The sequence below is a fragment of the Musca vetustissima genome, unplaced genomic scaffold (genome assembly GCF_032173495.1).
Source record: "Musca vetustissima isolate MV318-11 ecotype Yass unplaced genomic scaffold, APGP_CSIRO_Mvet_v1 utg6290, whole genome shotgun sequence".
NCBI lineage: Eukaryota > Metazoa > Arthropoda > Insecta > Diptera > Muscidae > Musca > Musca vetustissima.
This window is the reverse complement of record NW_026888725.1, coordinates 29,183-42,651: the sequence shown is the minus strand read 5'-3', so window position 1 is coordinate 42,651 and position 13,469 is coordinate 29,183.

Sequence of the window (13,469 nt, the reverse complement as noted above, 5' to 3'; positions counted from 1 at the left end):
ATTATAGTTCAAATACCAGTAATCGGTGGAGATGGTATTTACCGGGTAAATACCCAATGGTGCAGACAGTTTGATCGTAAAATGTGTATAGTAGACAAAAAACCTAAAATCGCTATATCTATACTTGGACCCCATTCCCCATATAAATATAAGTCCATTTTTTCTGGTAGCCCCCAAATAAAGGTACCCCCAAATTTCGGCATTTTGAAGTTCTTGAGCGCGTTTTTCAACCGAAATCACTGAAATTTGGTATTTTGTAACCGTATCAAAAAAGTCCCTATATAACCCCATTTTTTTATATTTGGTTCTAACACTCTGTTGTAATCATTTCACCTGGGAAGGATATCGAGGTCCATTTTTTGGTATGCTCCCTATATTTTCATTTCAAGAACCTGCCACTATATCTATGGTGGAGGGTGGAGGAACTTAACGCTTTTTCCTTTGTTACAAATTTGCTTTTGACAACATTCAGCTTTCAAAATTTAAACGAAAATGTGATCCTTCAAAATGTACGCAAATCTTGTGTCGGGTGAATCATTTATATTTATTAATATTTTTAAGTTCTAAGTTAAATCTTGAGAACAATGTGGGGCTTTAGAAAAAAATATTATTTTTAATTTGTTGAAAATTTGCCCATTTCCATGCGCAAAATTTTATTGAATTTATTTTAACCGAAATTGATATATGAATTCCACATTAAAAGGGGTTGCCATTATTAATTTCTCAAATGAGACTACCTTGTATATTATTGCCATGCATAGCTACTATACAAGGTTCCGCTTCATTTCCAATTATGTAACAAATCGTCCTATTAACAATTGTTAATATTAATCCAATTTTTAGGGTAGTTTAAGGAAATTGGTATAGCCCCCATTTAATTTTCGGTATTTTGAGAATTGGTTTTCAATCGTCAGCTGTCATTTTCAGCATGTTTAAGGTTCTACATTTTCCAACCTAATTGTTTGGTATTTCGTTTTCTCCTGGCAGCACTGAGTGTTTTTCTTGTAACATGCTTACTTCGAAGATGGAGATTCTATGTACGGTTTAAAGTACGATATTTAAAGAGTTCCAGAGTCATTCCCCCAAAAATTGACCACAGTTTACCATTTGGCCTATCGATGGATTGAACATCTCCTCGAACAAAACATAAAAAACAATAAACAACAATATCTTGAAAACAATGCATAAAATACAACATGTATAAAAAATAAAACACAAGTTGCCGGTCTTCTAATTAGCACATACCTGAAGGGAAAAGTGTTTTGATTAACTCGCGATTCGTTTGGAATATTTTTAAATAATTTTTTTATTAAAAACTAGCTGACCCAGTCAAACGTTGCTTTGCCTTCAAATGTTTGCTTTCACTGCAAATCTGGTTTCATTGCAAAGGCATGGCAGATTTATATTTCGAAGAAGAATGAAAAGCGCACTAAATCGACATAGCAATTATAGTTCAAATACCAGTAATCGGTGGAGATGGTATTTACCGGGTAAATACCCAATGGTGCAGACAGTTTGATCGTAAAATGTGTATAGTAGACAAAAAACCTAAAATCGCTATATCTATACTTGGACCCCATTTCCCATACCAGTAGTTGTATTGATTTAAAAACATGCGAAACAAATTTTTGTCGCATATGTCAAGTGTTTCGCCAGTTAATGAGTTTATACCCAATTTTTGGGTAAATACTCAAAATAGGTGTAAATATATATAATATATATATCTGAATACATGTATATACATACATAACTTCATGATTCATTCTTCTCTGAATTTGCAGAAAATACAGGTCTCCAAAGCTAAAACAACAGAATAAATGACCTGTAACTTTTTTAAATTAACTTACAGTGAAACTCATAGAAAAGAACAACAGACCAATACCATTATTGCTCTTTCTCCGTGCTTTCAAGTATCCTTGTATTACTGTTGCTTGAGCCTTTAATATTAAACCTTAATTCATCCGAGAACGTACTATTTCTTCACTGAGTCAAGTTCCAATAAAACTGAGCTGAGTGCAAACTGATGTGTTTTCACGAAAACCCTGCTACACTCTCACTACATACACACTTATAGTTGCATAAAAGAAACTCATAATTCGAGCAATCTCGGACTTTTTAAGGTTCTTTTTATACCATCACAGAATATTATTTCTCCGAAATATATAACAAACAGATTGTAATAAAATCCTTAAAAAAAAAAAAAATATATATATATATATATATTATATATAATATTCGAATAAGTGTAGAAACCAAAATTTAGTAATCGTAAAGGTAACAAGTGAAAAAGCGTTAAGTTCGGCCGGGCCGAACTTTGCAACATACCAAAAAGTGAACCTATACCGATAATTTTACAAACCGATTTATGTAAACCATTATGTACACCAAATACAAATTTCAGCAATTTGTAATGAAAATCCCAAAGCGTGGACTGATACTAGTAACACATTTAATAACACAATTTACAACGAAGAATATTTGGGGTTATAATTATATGAGGTCTATGCCGACTTAATGACCGACATATGTCGTTCCTTCAGGAGGTATAATTATATGGGGTAAATGCCTATAAGCTGGCCGATATATTTCATTATCGTCAGGTTAGAGTTTTTTTTATCGCGATTTCCTTAGAAAGCGGAATGATTACAACCAATGGCTAAATCGTCTTAGAATTCCATAATTTGTAGGGTAAAACTGACTATTTCGAGTATCGACTATCCCCTATACTATGGTAGAATACGCCTATATAGGGACAACCCCTAGAACGGCTGCACCGATTTGCCTCAACATTTCTTTCAGTTGTCGGTAATTACAGTGGGAAGTTTTTTATGAAAGAAAATTTTGAGAAAAATCCGCGAAAATCTTGTAAAAATTATTTTAAAGAAACGGCTGGACAGATTTGACTTAAAGCTACTGATAGTAGTTTGTAATTGAAGTGGAAAGGTTTCAATGAAAGAACATTTTGCGAAAAATCCGCGAAAATGTTGCAAAATATATTTTGAAAGATATTAGGATTTCAACACATTTTATATCGAACCTTTATGGTTTCATCTCTTCGTAGTTCTTTTTGGACATATTTTGGCCAAAAATGGGCTTCGTATTTCTTTAAGTAATTGTCAATTATGGAAAATTCTCAAAATATGTTAATTTTCTACAATTAGTTGGATTGTTGTTGCCTTGAAAAAACTATTGTATATGAAAATAAATTTATATTTCCATTAAAGTATTCAATACAGTTCAATGATGTTAGTAATTCGCTATATACGATTACAAATACGTCAGCAAAATACGAAGGTATTATTGAGCATATTCTTATAATCGGGAAGAGTAAATTTAAATTCGAATCCTGCATGGAGGCAATTCCGCATTATATCCTGTTTGTGACTAATTTAAATATGTCTTTATGGTTCCTCAAATGTATTTTTAAAGAGGTGAATAATGTTTGTATGGTATATTGACTGTACCGATTTCACTCACGTTTTCCTTCGGCTGCTTGTAATTGCATTGAGAAGGTTTTTACGAAGAAAATGTTGAGAACATCGTAACATCGTTTATAACTCAAGAACGTCTACACCGACTTTGAAGATTCAAATGGCTTATAAATCGTATGTGGTCGGAATAGGAAAATATGGAAAGTAATTGTAAGATTCCGCCAAAACAAATATATTAAGTAATATTTAAAATTCCCCAATTTTTGTATCGAGCATTTGTTTTTTAAGACATATTTGAGCTAATTAGATCAAAACTTCTAATTTCATAAAATATGTGTATGTTCTAATACTAATAATGCGATCATTAACAGGGACGAAAATTATGGTAGTCATAGCATTATTAGTATCCCCTACAGATATTAAAAGTTTTGTCTTATTTTCTATAGAGCCCAAGCTGTTGGATATGAAATCTCATTTTCATATTTGTCAAAAAAGTGTATTACTTTTTCTACAATGTTTTTTTTTGCCGACAACTTGAAATTCAACAACTTATTCAAATGTTAAATTAAAATCAAAATTTTACGATGTAGAGTTAAGATTTAAAACAGACATTTATGATTTAAAGAAGGTATACGGCGTCAACATTGGCCAAACTTTACCCCATAACTGTCAAAAACTATTTATAGAATATATAGCAAACATATACAAATCTATAATGGCAATCTGAAAACTAATTAAAAATTTGTTTAAAAATGAAAAAATACCTATAACTGAGCGTAAACCACAAAATGCCTATGCCAAATCTACAATTTTTCGAGTTATATACTGATTTCAATATAAAAATCAAAAGGACAGTTGGACATGAACAAAATGGCATTGTAATTAAGAAACCTTCAATAAGGGACAAATGAGATAATGTAAAAACGTTGGAGCAATAACAAAACAAGATCTTCTATGGAAACAAAAAAACATTTGGTGAAATAAGTTCTACCAAATTATAAACTGTTATGTGCTTGGGTCTGCATTGGGGTACCAGTTAATAATTTTTATTGACATAATCTTAGTGGCAAAAGTTTTTTACCAACCTTATATTGATGCAATATTGATAAGGCAAAACAACTTTTGCCGGGTCAGCTAGTTAAATATAAGAAGGGGGTTATATGGGAACTACTAAGAACCCATTTTACCAAATTTCGGCGTATTCGGTTAAAAAATAGGCCTATATTTACAAGTTTTAGTGAAGACATTTGGTACCCTATAAGAACCCATTGTACCAAATTTCAACGTATTCGGTTGAAAAACGCCAAAATAGTGAAAATTGAGGGTGCCCTTATATGGGGGCTACCCGAAAAAATGGACCTATCTCAATTCCTTCAGAAGATATCGTGATTACGACAGACGGACGGACGGAAATGGCTGATCGTCTTAGAATATTACCCTGATAAAGAATATATATATACTTTATAGGGTCGGAAATGGATATTTCGATGAGTTACATACGGAATGATAAAAATAATATACTCTACAAGCTATGGAGAAATTTCAGAGGTCATTTGTTTGTACAGTAGAATTGCTTTAGTTTTGTCCAAGGAAAAATGTTGTGATTGCAGTGATTTTCGTCCACATTAATGTAAATAAGTGTATTTAAGATATCTGCACTATTGACTTACCTACTCTGAAATTGTTGCATGTATTGTTTGTGCGCGTAAGTCGCAAAAACACCTCTGTCCGTCCGTCCATGCATTTTTGTGAACAAAGTACAGGTCGCATTTATGATCCGATTTGGATGAAATTTGGCACGGTTCACTTATTTGGCCCAAGGACGAACCATATTGAAATTAAAGAAAATCAGTTCAGATTTAGATATAGCTCCCATACATAGTTTTGTCCGATTTTTTGTTAATGATACACCTAACTTCCAATATTTGTCCGGTTGGGACAAAATTTTGCACAGAGTACTGAATTAGGTGCAGACTGATATCTGTAAAGTTTTGTTATAATCAATTTAAATTTTGATATAGCTCCAATATATAGTTTCGTTCGATTTTTTCTGTTCGTTTGACATGCAATGTTTTATTGATTTCAGAATGATATGTGTATGGGGTTTTTAATTTGGTTGAAATATCTATCTAGATAGTACATTCAATTTCACCCGATTCTATCTCCATTGTCCTCCGAAGATTCTGTCTTTTCTATATACAGAATTTTGTAGATATTAAAATCTCTTGTATGTACCCAAAGTGGTGAAGGGTATCAGATTGTCGGCCCGTCCCACTTTCGCTTTGCTGCTTTCCTTACTGGTTTTTCTTTTCTTAAAAAATGCACAATTAAAATGGAGTTTCTTACATTGATCGTTGTTTTTCTTTTTTAATTTTTTACTTTGATTACTGTTCCCGACTTATTATAATTTTATTAACAACATGCTTTTAATGACCACTGGTATTGTAAATTATTTTTATCATATTGCGAATCAAATTTGCAAAGTTGTAGCCACAATAGTTGTAATTTCTCAAACCATTTTTTCACGTACAGTCATTGGGCTTAATAAATTGTATCTATTAGTAAAATATTAAAATTTAAATCTCACTAATTCCCACAAAAATAGTCCAAATTCAACCAAACGACATTTATCGAACATTTACATTTATTTTAAAATCGCCTATTTTTAAAGCGATTATTTTACTTTCATTTTGTGTGATAGAATTCCATATATCAGTTATTTTCCTTCAGTTATTTGAAATTCATTTCTTATACGCCTCTTATAGCCCTTACACTTTCAATGGAATTTATAAAGACCATTTGATCAGAATAGAGATCACAGTTATATACAAATACCAATTGAAAGGGTATAGAAGCTATAGGTCTGTATGGAAACCACCGGTCTGCATAAATATTAATTGATTTGTATAAATAACACAGATGTTTAATAGAGAATTTGTTTGTATTAAGACCTCTGGACTTTATGAAGACCATTTGGCCTGTTCAGTGACCGATTGAAAGTATATAGTTGCCGCAAGTTTGCGAAGAGGCCATAGGTCTGTAAAGACTAATTAGTCAACATAAATCACACAGGGGTTTATACATACCAATTGATCTGTATAGGGACCACACGTCCTTATATATGATATATAAACGATAAAAGTTCAGTCATAAATGTAGAACTCATAGACTAAACTGAAATATGATAGTCTTCAAATCTTTATAATCTTAATTCGTTTAAGAAGATGTACAATATACATATGCCATGTGTTGCAGGTTAAACTTTGAATATATTCTTATGAATGAAATTCCAAATATGTCCAATTTTACCAACAATATATGCTTCCAAGAATACAGCATGTTCGTAATTTTTATGACGATAATAATTATCACTTACTGGATATTTTACATACCTTGTAATTGGAAGCAGGTGTGTTTGTCAGTAAATATACATAAGATCACTAAAAACAGCCAAATTAAAAATTTATATTACACAATACAAACAATATAGTTGTTTTGATTCTCCCGTAACACTACCTGCGGAGGATATCGAGTTAAAAAAACTGGAACATGGGGTTCGAGAATGAACTATATCGGCTAGCAGTTAGGTCTAGCCCGCATATAATGATACTTACCGATTTTCGGGATTTTTAATATTTAGCGTAAAGGAAGTTATTGTGATGCAAAAATTTTAGTTTCGCAATTGAGCTATATCACTACTCAATTAGGCATATATAATGTATTATTATAATATAATGTATTATTTAATATTACTTAATATTTAGATTTAAATTGACTTACCTAATATTTGGTAGGATATCCCTTGAGTTTTAAAACTTCATTCAATCGCTCGTTCATTGAGTACACAAGTTTTTTAGTGTAGTCCGACGATATTTTATCCCATTCTGTCAGAAGCTTTTTGGAGTTGGGCCTTACTGGAAATTGTATGATTTCGGATTCGTTTATCTAGATGATCCCATAGGTGCTCAATCGGATTTAAATCGGGTGGAGGTGATATCAGCATGTGTGGTGTATTGTATACGATCCAATTCTTAACGTCAATAGCAGTGTGTTTTTTGGATCATTGTCCTGATGGAAGTAATAATTATCACGAATGTTGAGTTTTTAGCACTTTGATTCAAATTTTGTTTCAAAATATTCATGTAAACTGTTTTATTCATTATTTCCTCAATGATTACCACATTGCCAACACCAGTTGCTAACATGCATCCCCATACCATTACTCCACCCCCTCCGTGCTTTACTGCTTTCCGAGTATTCTTCGGATTGAAGCACCTACGTACCGTGCCTGCTGAAACTGTTTTCCCAAATGATTCTATTAAGTCTGCAGCGATTTTAGGAGCGCTGGTAAATGGATCTTTTTTAATAATATATAAAATTTTTCGTTCTTCTCTGATGTTGAGCTTCCTGGGACGGCCTGATCGCGGTTTATTTTCAATTATATTTTCTTTTTTGTATCTGTTTAAGTTCGATACATTGCTTACGGCAATGTATATTTCGATACATTGTTTCCCCTTCTACAGCATTACAATTAACCATTTTAATTGGCCGCTCTTCGTAGCCCAATGGGGAAATCTTCTCTGCATATCTTCCAGGAGCCTCATTCGCCTAGGTCGGATTGTAGGGGAGAGTTTCGCTCTCTTCTACTATTTCTCCTGGAAGCCATATTCGCTTTGTTCGGATGCAGAGAGGCGCTTTCCAATGCTGTGGTCGTAGTTGTTGATCACGGCCTTGCTGTAGCTTTCTTGCCCATCGCAACTTCACTTGCAATCTCACTCTCGTCGGTTACACTTGCTTTTTAACTCTCGTTTGTAAAACTTGCTATTCCGCTTTCGTAGAATAAACACTAGTTCTCTCGCTATCGTCGTTAACGCACGCTAAGGTAATGTCTTGTTTCTAGAGAAACCCATATACTTTACAATTAAGATTGAAAATATTTACAAAACTATTTCGTTTTTCTTTTTTTATTTTTTGGGTTTCACTGCTACACGGTATCACGCCAACATTTTCATCCGTTCGAACCGGATAAAAATTGGAATTTTCGTTGTTGGATCATCAACCAATAAATTGTGACGTTGTAGCTAATCTCGGTCTTTTTCCTATTTGCTAAGGAGAAATAAATCATCGCCCCCTCACCAAACACAACACCTCATCAAATACATCATCAACAAACATCACATATAAAAAGGTACGTAGTTCAGTTTCTTTTATATTGAGCATAGCGCGAGTGTTGTCGTTTTTTTACTTTCGATTTACAAAAACAAATATCTAATATTCAATTTTTTGTTAAATTTGTTCGCTACGTCACGCATTGTTCGCCCTACAATTACCTTAACACGCGCATTCCTAAATATAATTTGTTTGCCAGTAGTGTGTTGTGTAGTGCTTACTTGCGATTTTTCACTAAATGCCACCTATACACTCCGCTTTCTGGATGACTTCGACAGCCACTAGTGAGAAAAAGCACTAACAACAATACAAATACTCATCGTGCCCTTTCTAATTTCTTTTGTTATTCTTAAACCTACTAACCATTTATATATCGAATCATCTCTGTGTTTTATTTTCCTTTGTGCGGTATTCGTTGTTCACCACTGCACAGTGGGTCCGAATGGAAAATAGTGAATTTTTATAAATTATTTTTTAAAAATAATTTATATAAAATTCTTGTTATATTTGTTGGTCTATTGTAGATTTTGGCCTTTTTACCAAAAAATATCCTACTTTCGGCATTTTAAAAGCGCATTCGAAGCATTAATTTGTGGGTTAATTAAAAACTCTTTTTGGCAATTTCATTGATTTTTTTGTAATTTTTTCGAAAAAAAATAGTTATTTGCTTTTACACAAAAAATTCATTGGCTGTAAAATTGTAGCACAATCTGAAATTTCGTGCACCCTACAGTCGGGGATAGCAATTTTCAAATTACTTTCGCTACTTTTTGTTTTCTTTTTGGAAGTATAATACACTTTGTTGTTTTTTGTCGTTCCAATCGACTATCTTGGTTTTGTAGTACTTTTTATAGTTTGGTTTGGAAATATTCTACATTATTCTTTGCATGTTTGGTAGTTTTGACATTGGTACCCTACATCTTACAGACTACTTTCGATAGTTACTTCCTCAAATAAAGAATCTTTGCAATTTCTCTCAATCATTTTTTTGTTGTTTGCTCTTGAAGTTTCTTATCGCATATCTTAAATTGAATATTAATTCGTTGCTAACTCGATAGATATTTTCCATAAATTGGATAATTCTAAATTTCCTCATCGGCAGATTGACAACATAAATTCATCACGGAATATTGTGTTCAATATGATTTAAGCTTTCGCACTCTACGGGTAGAACTTAGTTTTCAGTTTCTACCTTTTCGATATTATAAAGAAAATTGTAAACTTAGTCGGCACATTTTCCTCTATTTTCTAAAATTTCTTTAGTTGACTTTTCGTTACTTTGCCACACTTGGATTCAATTTGGTCGTGTCCTAAACTTCTGTGCCCATATATATTTTTCGGAATTGATTCGTTTCCCTCTTTCGTCCCCTTACTTCCTCTTACTTCGTTGCAATCATGTCCATCAGTCCTCTTACGCGTTTCATTAGAGCCGCCGACGCTCTCATAAGATACGACGCGTTTTTCGATCAGATCAAACCCGAGAAACTCAATTTGTTTAGTCTCGACCTACATAGATCTGAAATTTGTCAACTATGGACTAACTTCAAAAACTTGCATGATAATTGCATTGACCACCTGTCGAAATCGCCGAGTTCTCCTTTCGGGCATATCAACATTGGCTTTCGGCAATAAATCAGAAGCTAGTTTCACCTACACAGGAACGCCTTGCAAGTACGCCTTCTGTACCACCTACTGATTCGGACATAATATCTTCGGTGTCAAATATCTGCGACGAAAGCAAACCTTCTAGTTTGCTTTCTTACGAAACCCTCGCTTCGTCGATATCTATTCGATTCTCAATATCTAAGCTTGCCTCCTGGCGACATCGAAATCTTTAGTGGAGATTTTATGTCATGGCCAACATTTCGTGATTTGTTCTCCACGCTGTTCATAAATAATTCTCGTTTGAGTGACATTGAAAGATTATGTCACTTGATTCCAAAAACTAGCGGCGAGGCTCGTGAAATTGTTCGAATTTTCCACTCACCTATCGTAGTTTTTCACTTGCTTGGAAATCATTGTATCACATTTTTGATAATAAACGTATCCTTGTGAACAATCATCTCAAGTTGCTTTTTAATCTTCCCGCACTAGAAAAAGAATCACTCATTGGCCTCAAAACTCTTCAACGTGGAGTGAATAGTTGTATTTCCGCCATGTCTGTTTACGATTTAGTAACGGATCATTGGGATCCTATGCTAGTTTTCATTTGTCTTCATCGTTTACCAAAACTAACAGTAACACTCTGGGAACAAACTATCAAAGACAAATCATATCTATCTACTTGGAAACAATTCGATGCTTCCCTTCCAGATAGAATACAAACATTGTCGTGTCTTGATAATTTGATTTTTATCAATTCTCCCACAAAATTGCATTCGCCATATAGTAATTCAAGTTCCAAATCACAATCGCCTACTTTCAAATCACAATCGCCTAGTTCCACACCACAATCGCCTAATTCCACTTCCAAATCGTTCTATCGTACTTGTGTGAGTGTCCACAGCAACGTCATCATCTACGAGTCTGCTCTCGATTTCTAAAACTTTCGTTTGAGAATAGATTCTCATTGGTAAAAAAGCATGGTCTTTGCATAAACTGTCTTTCACATGGACACCCGGTTAAAAACTGTAGAAGTAAACACAATTGCTCCATTTGGAAAAATAGACATCACACGCTACTGCACTTTATAGTTCCTATAGAGAATATGCATAGAATCAATACAAAAATCTGTATAAGTCGAAAGCTAATTTAATTTTCTTGCCGTAATATAGTAAAACTTATATGGCTTGATATCATAATTTCATCGTACAGTCCGAAGAAAAATAAATTTTGTCATTTTATGCGTATTTTTTCATATTTCAACCGCTGTAACTCAGCCAATCCTCAACCGATTTACCAAATATATACCTTGTTTCAAAAGAAAATTTGTACTCTTCGAAAGAAAAAAAGAGTAATATAAATCTGTTAAAAAGTAAATAAGTTATTCGAGTTTTAAATTGAAAATCCATGAAACCACGTTTTTCTCTATATTTACCGTTATAAAATTAATTTTCGAAGTGACCCAGAAAAACCAAAGGTATTTTCGTGGTCCAGAGACTCCAACTAAACAGAATTGGTACATTAGAATCCCTGAAAAATATTTGTTTGTTATTTTGTAGCACAGTGTTATTGTCGTTGTAGTCTATCCGGATCTGAGTAGTAATTTATCACACATAGATTTTGCTGACACCTCCAATAATAAAGATATAGACTTGTTATTGGGTGCAGATTTATACTCTAAAATTCTATCGGCAGAGTCGACTCACATTGTTTTGAATTCACTGGTGGCTCAGAAAATATATTCGGTTATATACTTACAGTACCGATTCCTAGTCAAATTGTATAGTTGACTTAACGAACAACTTTTAATTGTAGTTTATATATATCATATTGCAAATTCGCTATTTGTTGTTAATTTGTTGCTCAATAAAAACTGAACTACTATACCTATCGATGCATTTAATTCACAATGCAATTACTAACCCTAGTTTAAGTCGCGTACTAATTTAATATCGGTTGCCACGCAGCTAGGTGGGCGGCAATGTTTAAGTTCGATACATTGCTTACGGCAATGTATATGTTCGATACATTGTTTCCCCTTCTACAGCATTACAATTAACCACTTTAATTGGCCACTCTTCGGAGGCCAATGGGGAAATCTTCTCTGCATATCTTCCAGGAGCCTCATTCGCCCAGTTCGGATTGTAGGGGAGAGTTTCGATCTATTCTACTATTTCTCCTGGGAGCCACATTCGCTTTGTTCGGATGCAGAGATGCGCTTTCCAATGCTGTGGTCGTAGTTGTTGAACACGGCCTTGCTGTAGCTTTCTTGCCCATCGGAACTTCACTTGCAATCTCACTCTCGTCGGTTACACTTATTTTTTAATTCTCGTTTGTAAAACTTGCTATTCCGCTTTCGTAGAATAAACACTAGTTCTCTCGCTATCGTCGTTAACGCACGCTAAGGTAAAGTCTTGTTTCTAACGAAACCCATATACTTTACAATAAAGATTGAAAACATTTACAAAACTCTATTCGTTTTTCTTTTCTTTATTTTTTGGGTTTCACTGCTACACGGTATCACGCCAACATTTTGATCCGTTGGAGCCGGATACGATGAAGTTTTTTTTATGTCTATGATGAGGTGTTGTGTTTGATGAGGGGTGATGATGTTTTTCTCCTTTAAAATAGCGAAAAGTGCGAAATTGTTGGTAGATTATCCGACTTAATGGGATCAAAATGCAACAACAATGCTAGGAAATATCCGGCTCGAATGGATCGAAATGTTGGCGTGATATCGAGATGCAGTGAAACCCCAAAAATAAAAAAATAAAAGAAAAGAAAGGAAAAAAAAGAAAAAAACGAAAGAGTTTTTAAGTAAATATTTTCAATCTTTATTGTAAAGTAGGTGGGTTTCGTGAGAAACAAGAATTTACCTTAGCGTGCGTTAACTACGATAGCGAGGGAATAAATAGTGTGATAGACGAAAGCGCGAATTCACGTGTTTACTCTACGAAAGCGAAAAAGCAAGTTTTACAAACCAGAGTTAAAAAGCAAGTGTAGCCGACGAGAGTGAGATTGCAAGGGTTCAGAGGCTTCTTTCATATCTGAACACTTGCTTTCGTAGAGTAAACACTTGCATTCGCGCTTTCGTCTATCATACTACTTATTCTCTCGCTATAGTAGTTAACGCACGCTAAGGTAAATTCTTGTTTTTCACGAAACCCACCTACTTTACAATAAAGATTGAAAATATTTACTTAAAAACTCTTTCGTTTTTTTTTTCTTTTCTTTAGTTTTGTGGTTTCACTGCATCTCGGTATCATG